Genomic DNA, 9151 nt, shown 5'->3' on the forward strand with positions numbered 1-9151 from the left:
TGATCCTGATATAATTTTTCTGTCAGAAACTAAAAACCATCCTCCTAAAATTAATAGTTACTTATGTCGTATGAATTATGTGAACAATTGGTTTGTTCCTCCAATTGGTTGAAAGGGTGGATTAGCTTTATTGTGGAAAGATGGTTTTTATTTTAGCATTCAAGATAATACTTCTTATATGGTTAATATTCTGGTCAAGTCCAACACTGAACAAGACTATTGGATGCTTACGTGTATGTATGGATCACCTTACACTGCTCTTCGACAAGCGCAATGGGTGTATATTGCTCAGCAAAGTTGCAACATCTCGATACCATGGGTAATAGTCGGGGATCTGAATATCACTTTATGTATCTCGGAGAAGCAATCCTTTTCAACTCACACAGCTCCTTCACACTCTTCAATTGTTCAGGCTATTGATCAAATGGGTCTGATGGATGTACCTTTCTCTAGAAGTCCATTCACCTGGTGTAATAATCGGCAAAAATCAGCTCAAGTAAGAGTTCGTCTAGACAGGGCATTAGCACTCCTGATTGGATGCTCAATATAAAAATGCCTTATTCTATCACCTACTGCCTATGGGGTTAGATCATTCACCAATATTACTGCAGACTGATTCAACTACTCCACTTATAATAAGGCCTTTCCGTTGTTATGAGTTTTGGTTTAATTATCCTCAATGCAGAGACATCATCGAATCCAACTGGAACATTAATTTAAAAGGTTCTCATGCTTATAAACTTGCTGCTAGCCTTAAATCCATAAAATTTTCTCTGAGACAATGGGTAGCTGCTACTTTTGGAGATATCACATCCAGGATAAACAATACTCAATCAAGATTTCAAGCAGCCATATAATATCAAGAAGATCAGCATCATATTCAGAAGCTGAAGGAGCAATTGATTGAATTGTATGATGTTTACAATAGTATTATTTTTCAATAATCAAGAGAACACATATTAAAGTCTGCAAATAGAAACACCAAATATTTTCACTCAAAAGCAAACTATAGAAGAAGATGTAATCACATTGATACACTTCAAGATGATGAAGGAAATTGGTAGTCAAGTCGAGAAAATATCACTAAAATTCTAACTCAACGTTTCAAGTCAATATGTACTTCTTCTAACCCACCCACCCCCCCCCCCACTCCACCCCCCACCCCCACCCCACCCCACCCCAATGGATGAAAAATTCTTATCTCTTATCCCCAAATATGTCACAGATGAAGACAACTCAAATTTGACGGTTATTCCTACTACAGAAGAGGTCAAGGCTACGGTATTTCAAATTAGACCCTGGGCGGCACCAGGACCGGATGGCTTTCAAGCCGGTTTTTATCAAAAAGCTTGGAATATTGTGGGTACCTCAGTCACTAAAATGGTACAATCCTTTTTTTTATTCTGGTTATTTATTAAAACAATTGAACCATACTTTTCAAGTTCTTGTACCCAAATATCAATCATTTCATAAACCTACAGACTTTCGACCTATTAGCTTATGTAACATATCATATAAAATTATCTTGAAACTTCTCACTAACCGACTCAAACCCATAATTACCAAGATAATTTCTCCCTGGCAAGCTGCCTTTGTTCCTGGTAGAAATATTGCAGACAATACAATCATTGCGCATGAAGTTATTGCATATATGAAGCGAACAGAAAGGTACTCGGGTGTTTTTGGAATCAATCTAGGCATGTCCAAGGCATTCGATCGTATGGAGTGGTCTTTCCTATTACAAATCATGCAGCAAATGGGTTTTTGTCCTCACTGGTGTCATCTTATTTAACAATGCATTAGCAGTGCCTCTATCTCTCTATTGGTGAATGGATCTCCTAATCCAGCCTCTTCCCAACTCGAGGACTACGACAAGGTGATTCTTTCTCACCTTTCCTATTTATTATATGCATGGAAGGATTTAGTCGATTAATACAACATGCAGAATCTGAAGGACTCATCCAAGGTGTGAAACCAGTTATGCAAAGCCCAACAATTACTCACCTGTTTTTCACAGACGATTGCCACTTGTTTAGTTTGGCTATTCAGAACTTAATGGATGTGGTTCAAAAATTCAGTTTACTTTCTATCCAGCTAATCAACTACTCCAAATCAAGTGTATGTTTTAGCTCTAATCTGTCTTCAGCAGCTTGTGAGGATATTATGCACATGCTTAATATGCAACAGATGACACTTAATGAGAAGTATCTAGGCATAAACTTATTCACTTCAAGAAACAAGTCACAATGCTTTGTTGGTACCGTTGACAAGATGCAATCTAGACTACAAGGCTGGCAAGGAAAAATTATTAATCAGGCGGCGGGACGGTCTACTCAAATACAAGCAGTTCTCATCTCAATGGCCAACTTCCATATGAACTACTTTAGGATGCCCAAGACTACAATTCAAGATTTAAATAGAATATAGAGACAATATTGGTGGAATAAGACCACATATAAAGGTATTCCTAAATCCTAAAACTATGTATCCTTACCTAGAAGATTTGGTTGTCTTGGTTTTAAAAATCCTCACCTGTTTAATTTAGCAATGTTAACTAAATTGGCATGGAGATTAGTTACAGAACCAGATACCCCATGAGTACAAGTTCTAAGAGCAAGATATTTTAAAGATAAAGATCTACTATATGATAAATTACCTAGCAGAGGCACTTGGATATGGCAGAGTATTCTTCAGGGGCTACAAATTGAGGAAACACTATATATGGATTGTTGGTGTTGGTTGTTCTATTAATCCATGGAAGCATAAATGGTTATGTAACTCTATTATTGAACCAGAAAATATGAGATTTGGTCATTCTGCTACCACTTTACATCAGTTCATTGATGAGCAGCAGTGGAAATTGGACCAGCTTCAACAATTCTTCATGCAGGAGCAAATCAAGCACATTCAGCAAATCAGGTTATATCCAACACTAATGATTTAATTAAGTGGTCTCTTACCAGGTCTAGACAATTCATTATAAGTTCCACATATCACCAACTCATATTACAATGACAACAATCACAACATTCCATTACACCATTTACTGGAACCTTCTGGCTTAAACTGTGGCATTTAAAACTACCATATAAATTGTTACTTTTCTTACGGAAGTTATGTCATAATATCCTTCCAGTATCTACAGTGGTGTTCAAACATTTACAACATAAAAATATGTTATGTCCTCTATGTGGTGAAACTACGTTACACCTCTTCATCTAGTGCTCATTTGCTCTAGCAGTTTGGTTTGTTGTTTCAGAGTATATTCTTCATCACTTACTGTCTATCAGCAATATTCAAGAGTGGTTAAAATCATGGACTAATGGGCAGAACCTATCTCCTTCAGACAACCTTTACTGGTTCATTTGATTGTGGTTACTTTCTGGAAGATATGGAAGTCTCGATGTTCCTTTGTATTTCAACACATTAAACCCAATCCTACTAGTACAAATCATTGCGTATATCATTTCTGCAATTCATATCATATAGACATTGCCTTAGATCACGTTGTAGATACTCCTAGGCCTTATGTTCAGCTCATGCATTAGTCACCCCCTCCAGCAGGATAGTTTTATATTTATGTGGATGCTTCTATGGGTAAAACTAATAATTCTACTGGCTTGGGTATGGGTATCTCACTCACATCTAGGGATATTGATCAAGCAGAAGCCTTAGCAGTGCTAGAATGTATGCAATGGGCTCAACAACTTAGCTGTAATAAAGTTATTGTGAAAACAGATAATAAATGTGTGGCTGATGTTGTTTTCATGTATACTAGTTGCCACAAAGAAGATTCCAATCTCTTCATCCACATTAGAGCTATGGTATCTTCTTTTTCTTCCTGTGTGGTTGTTTTTGTACATAGGGTGTGTAATAAACCAACGGATCAACTGGCAAAGTGTTCTCGTAAGCATATGTATACAGGAGTGTGGTTTTCCAATCCTCTTAATTTAATTAGGAGGAAGCTTCTACTTAACAGAAGCTAACTTGTAACTGCTCTTATATCAAATAAAGTTTCTTTTCTTTCAAAAAAAAAAATCAGAGCAAGAATCTCAAAGCTCCACTCTTCCTAGCAGTCCAATTTTCCGAATTTAAAATTCATCCGTCGGATCTGAAGATATTCCGAAAATTATTTCCGTGTGAACTTTTCACGGCATGCATCAGATATGATTTGCTTTTATAACTCATATGTTGGATCGAAAAGGACTTCGCCTGGATATATAGATTATTTAGGGATTTATTTGAAATAATAAACATGTATAAGTACCTTACATAAAAAATGCACTATTTACTTCACGTATTTTTGGTTCTTGTCCCGTGTATATAGGGGTGTAAATTGGACCGGGCCGGGCAGCCCGGCCTATTTATTAAATGGGACGGTATAAGGCGGGCCGGAACATCTTTTATCCATGAAATTAAAAGGGCCGGGCGGGCAGGGTTATTTATCTACAGTAAGTACCCATGGCCTACCCAAGCCTGTTTTGTAATTTGGGCTCGGGCGGGTAGGGCTGGGAGGGCCTTGAATATTACAAACAAATATATATTATACATATATATTGTTAAAAATAAAAAGAAAGTAGTAATAATACACAAGTTTTACTTAAAATTAATAATCAAATACGAGAAATTGAGATGAGAATAAGATACACCAAACTTCCTATAATTTTTCCAGAATTGAATCATCAGAAAAGGAAAGTGCCTTAGATTTTGCTCAATATTTTCTCTATATGGTTAACAAAATTAGACTCCTATGAAATAAAAGTTAAGAAATACATATGAAAACTATGAGGGTTGACTGTATTAAGTATACGTACCAAGTATATTCTAGGATAAAACAAAATTGGAACAGTCACTTAGGCTAGGTAAATGGATAACACTGGCGGGTAGCATTGACGGGATAATAGGGAGGGTATTGGGCCGGGCAAGAAAATTTGAATTGTGGCCTATGCCCGCCCTCTTATTTAAATGGGCTAGGTCGGGCCAGCCCGTAAAGGGCCACGGTCACCCATGGGCTGTCATGGGACAAGGCGGACGGTACTTGGCCTCGGACTGCCGGGCAAAATTTACACCCCTATGTGTATAGTTCTCGCTTCTTGGTTCGACAACGTGCATCGCACGTACACTCTGCTTGTCTGTTTAAATCTTCCTAATCCTTTTTAACAGCAAAATCTTCATAACCTGCGTCTCTTGTTCTTGATTTTTTTCTATTGTTGCTCATCTTTCTCTTATTTTTGTGAGTCTTTGATTTTGCATTAAAAAAAAAACACAATAAACCAAGACAAGATTAATATCTAATTCAACTCACTTAACTTTGGTGATCTTCTTCTACATAATTAACATCCATGTATATCCATATATATATCCTACAAAACCATAAATTCTATAAGCTTCATCATGGCTAACACATTGTCAGACTCAGAAGATTTACCTATGAAGAATTTAAATAAGTAAAAATACATGTTGTAATTGCATTTCCATTTAGTATTCGCTTTAATCAGCAATTGGAAGATGGGTAATACTTTCTCAATGGAAAAACCATGTTGGTTAAAAAAGAGTATAGCTTGGCAAATGACTTCATGACGAAAAAGGAAAGTGCATATATTTTGAATTCTCTTTCTTAGATTAACCGGATAATCGGGTGGTAAAATATGAGGAAATAAATTAACACCACATGTCGGTACCCAATTGGAAGGACACAAAGGAACACACAGATAAGGAACAGGTGATCCGGAGCCGTTGTATAGTGGAACGGCTCAATGAGTAGCTCGTTGGATGTCAATGGTACCTACCCAAACGGATATCCCCTGATCATATCTGCTTTAAAAAAGTATCCAATAGATATTTTAAAGTAACATCAACATTTTTGGGTTCTCCCATGTCAATCCCCGAGTCTCCAAAATTCTAACATCACAACCTCCTGATCATTTTGAAGTGGCTCAACATTTTTGTATTTCAAAATTAGCCAAACCAGACAGACACTTCAATCATTTGGTACTTATGTCAATATTTATGTAATTTGGTACAAATTTTGATTACGAAAAATGAAAAATTGAAAAGAAACATGTGAAATAAAAATACTTAAATACTTGAACCATTCTTCGTATATGATTCACTGATTTTGGACCGGTCTTTTATAGGCTACGAAAAATAAAACCCTACAAACACTAAAACTCTAATTAACCGTACTTGAAAGATAACTCCTAAACTTTAGGATTGCAAAACAAAATATCAACTAAAATTTAAATTTCCTAGAGACTGGGATAACATAAAAGACTAAAATCAAAAATATCTCAAATAACTAAAATTCTAGTTTTCAAATTTCAAAATATCCTAAAAATATGATTGACTGGATTCATGTTTGAATTAATTCCAACATCCTCCCATGATTCAAACATCTTCTTTGCCACCATCATCAACATTATCATCATAATATCTCCACCATACATCATCATATAATCATCTTCATCAGTATCATCATTAAAATAAAATCAACTCTTCTTCTTCATCAGATGCTCCTACACAAAAATTTGCATGCTCCTCTTTTGATAAGAAGGATTTATACCCTTTTCACTAGCCATAAGAGTTTTTTCTTCACATGATTCCAATTTCAGTAACTTGTTCAACCTTTGTTCATGTGATTGAATAGACCCAATTAGTTCATACAAAGAATAAGTTAACAAATCTTTGGATTCTTCAATAGCATCTACCATATGCTCAAATTTGGAGGGAAGAGAATTTAATAACTTTTCCACAATATTTTGATCAGAGAATTCTTCACCATAAGACCTGATTACATTCAGATTTTTCATAACTTTGTCGAAAAATTTCTGCACTGATTTATTGTTTCCCATGGAAAAAATTTCAAACTCACGACGAAGAGTTTGCAGTTTCATAGTAATTACCTTATTAGTACCTTCATATTGTCCTTGCAACAAGGTCCATGCTTCTTTTTTTGTTCTACAGTTAAAAATATTTGGAAATATTAAATCATTCATACCCTCTTGTATGAATGACAAAGCTTTTGCATCTTTCTTCACTTTTTCTCTATACTCATTCCTTTGTGTTGCAGTTAGCCGTTCATCTGGATTAATTTCATCATAACCATAAATCATGAGAAATGAAAATAGTTCTCAATTTAATATACCAAAATTTGAAGTTATCACCATTGAATATAAGAATATGTGGTTGCAGAAGCGTACCATTAGTTTCCATCGGTCTCCACAAGATCGTCTGGCTCTCGATGCCAAATGTACAAAATTTGATTACGAAATATAAAAAATTGAAAAGAAACATGTGAAATAAAAATACTTAAACCATTCTTCATATATGATTCACTGATTTTTGGACCGACCTTTTATAGGCTACATAATATAAAAACCTACAAATCCTAAAACTTAATTAACCGTACTTGAAAGATAGTTCATAAACTTTAGGATTGCAAAACAAAATATCAACTAAAATGTAAATTTCCTAGAGACTAGGATAACATAAAAGACTAAAATCAAAAATATCTCAAATAACTAAAATTCTAGTTTTTCGAATTTCAAAATATCCTAAAAATATGATTGACCAGATTCATGTTTGAAATAATTCCAACACCGAAAAGAATTGAAACCTTTAGGGGAAATTGGAGAAAAAATGAGGAAGTTGATATAACAAAATAGATTGAAAGAGTAAAATGGTAATGATAAATTAATCTCTTCACTGAATGTATAGAAAAAGTTCCGATTTTGCTCTTCGGTAAATTTTGTCATGACATTTGCTAAAATATTAACTATGTTTCAGCTAGCAAGATAATTGTGTTTCAGGAAACGGATTTAGTCTGCCATTACGTTTCAGGAAAGGTTGGTTATGAGCTTAAGTCTAATACTTCTTGGAGGAGTCCCAAATTGTTGAGGAGTTACCTCCTTTTCCTAAAAATACGTAATTTTGGTCTTAAAGCCAAGGATCCCTCTTGGTTTTAAATGCCTTCATGGCATTCTGTGGTAGGAGATTTTTATGGGTAGCCTGGGTTTATGGTCTTGCGTTACCGCGTGATTTGGTTAATGTGAAGTTTGGTCGGGCCATGACATAATCTCTGTTGCCCATCCTTTTTGTGGTTATACAAGATAAGACTTGTTAATCAAATTTGTTATTATATAATTTGAAGTTTAATCTATTCCTCTGTTATAACCACTTTTTGCAGTCTTTTCCTATGTGGCCTTCATTCTTTCCTCTGTTCGTGTGCCAAAATTAGCCAGCTCTTTCATTTTCTGGTAGTCTACTTCCATTCTTGCAAGTTGTCTTATTTTCTCCGCCTCATTTATTAATATTGTTGCATTTATAGAAAAAGGTGGTAATGAAATTTGACATGTGGTGTACAAAAAGACATTTTTGTGCAACAAAAACCAAAGTGTAGCATCACACACGAGGTAATATTTTCACCTGGTTACATGTGCAAACATGGTCGTATATCAAGTCTGTGTAGTTATCTTACGGCATGATAAACTATGCCAAGGTTCATGCCAAGGAATTGAACCGTGATATAATCATTGTTTCCCAAATCATGTTGATCCTGAATGTCACCAATTACATCGACTAAGGTAGATTTGGACGAAGAAATATCAGGGATGAAAAGATTTGATGTGGTATTGGTCTGGGCTATACCCAAAACAAAAGAGGGTCAACGCAACCTCTACGCGGACTTTGAACCATTAAATGTTGCAGGACTGACAACCCGATGAAGAAACTAAAGATGTTGTACACCCTGACATAGATTACCATGGACTCCTTCAGCTCAACACCCTGACATAGATTACCGTGGACTCCTTCAGCCCAACATCTCCATATGAATACTCCATAACGACATATCTTCCAACATCGATAAGTTTCCCATAAGCACCATAATGATGTACTCCTTCCACCATTAGGTCTCTCACATAACCACCTCAATAGGTGGGATGAATCCCTCACATCTCTATGAGATTTACATTGAGGATTCCATGACAAAAACACTTAGCCTAGACCTCCTTATATAAGAGTCACAAACTTGGTTCCCAAGTATTAGCCTCCTTGGTTTAGGAAACCAACTCATACTAGGAAACCATGGTCCATTAGGCAACCCATATTATATATGGAAGTTGACCCAGTTTAGGAAACCCACCGTTTCCTT

Source organism: Papaver somniferum, chromosome 6, assembly GCF_003573695.1.
Source record: "Papaver somniferum cultivar HN1 chromosome 6, ASM357369v1, whole genome shotgun sequence".
NCBI lineage: Eukaryota > Viridiplantae > Streptophyta > Magnoliopsida > Ranunculales > Papaveraceae > Papaver > Papaver somniferum.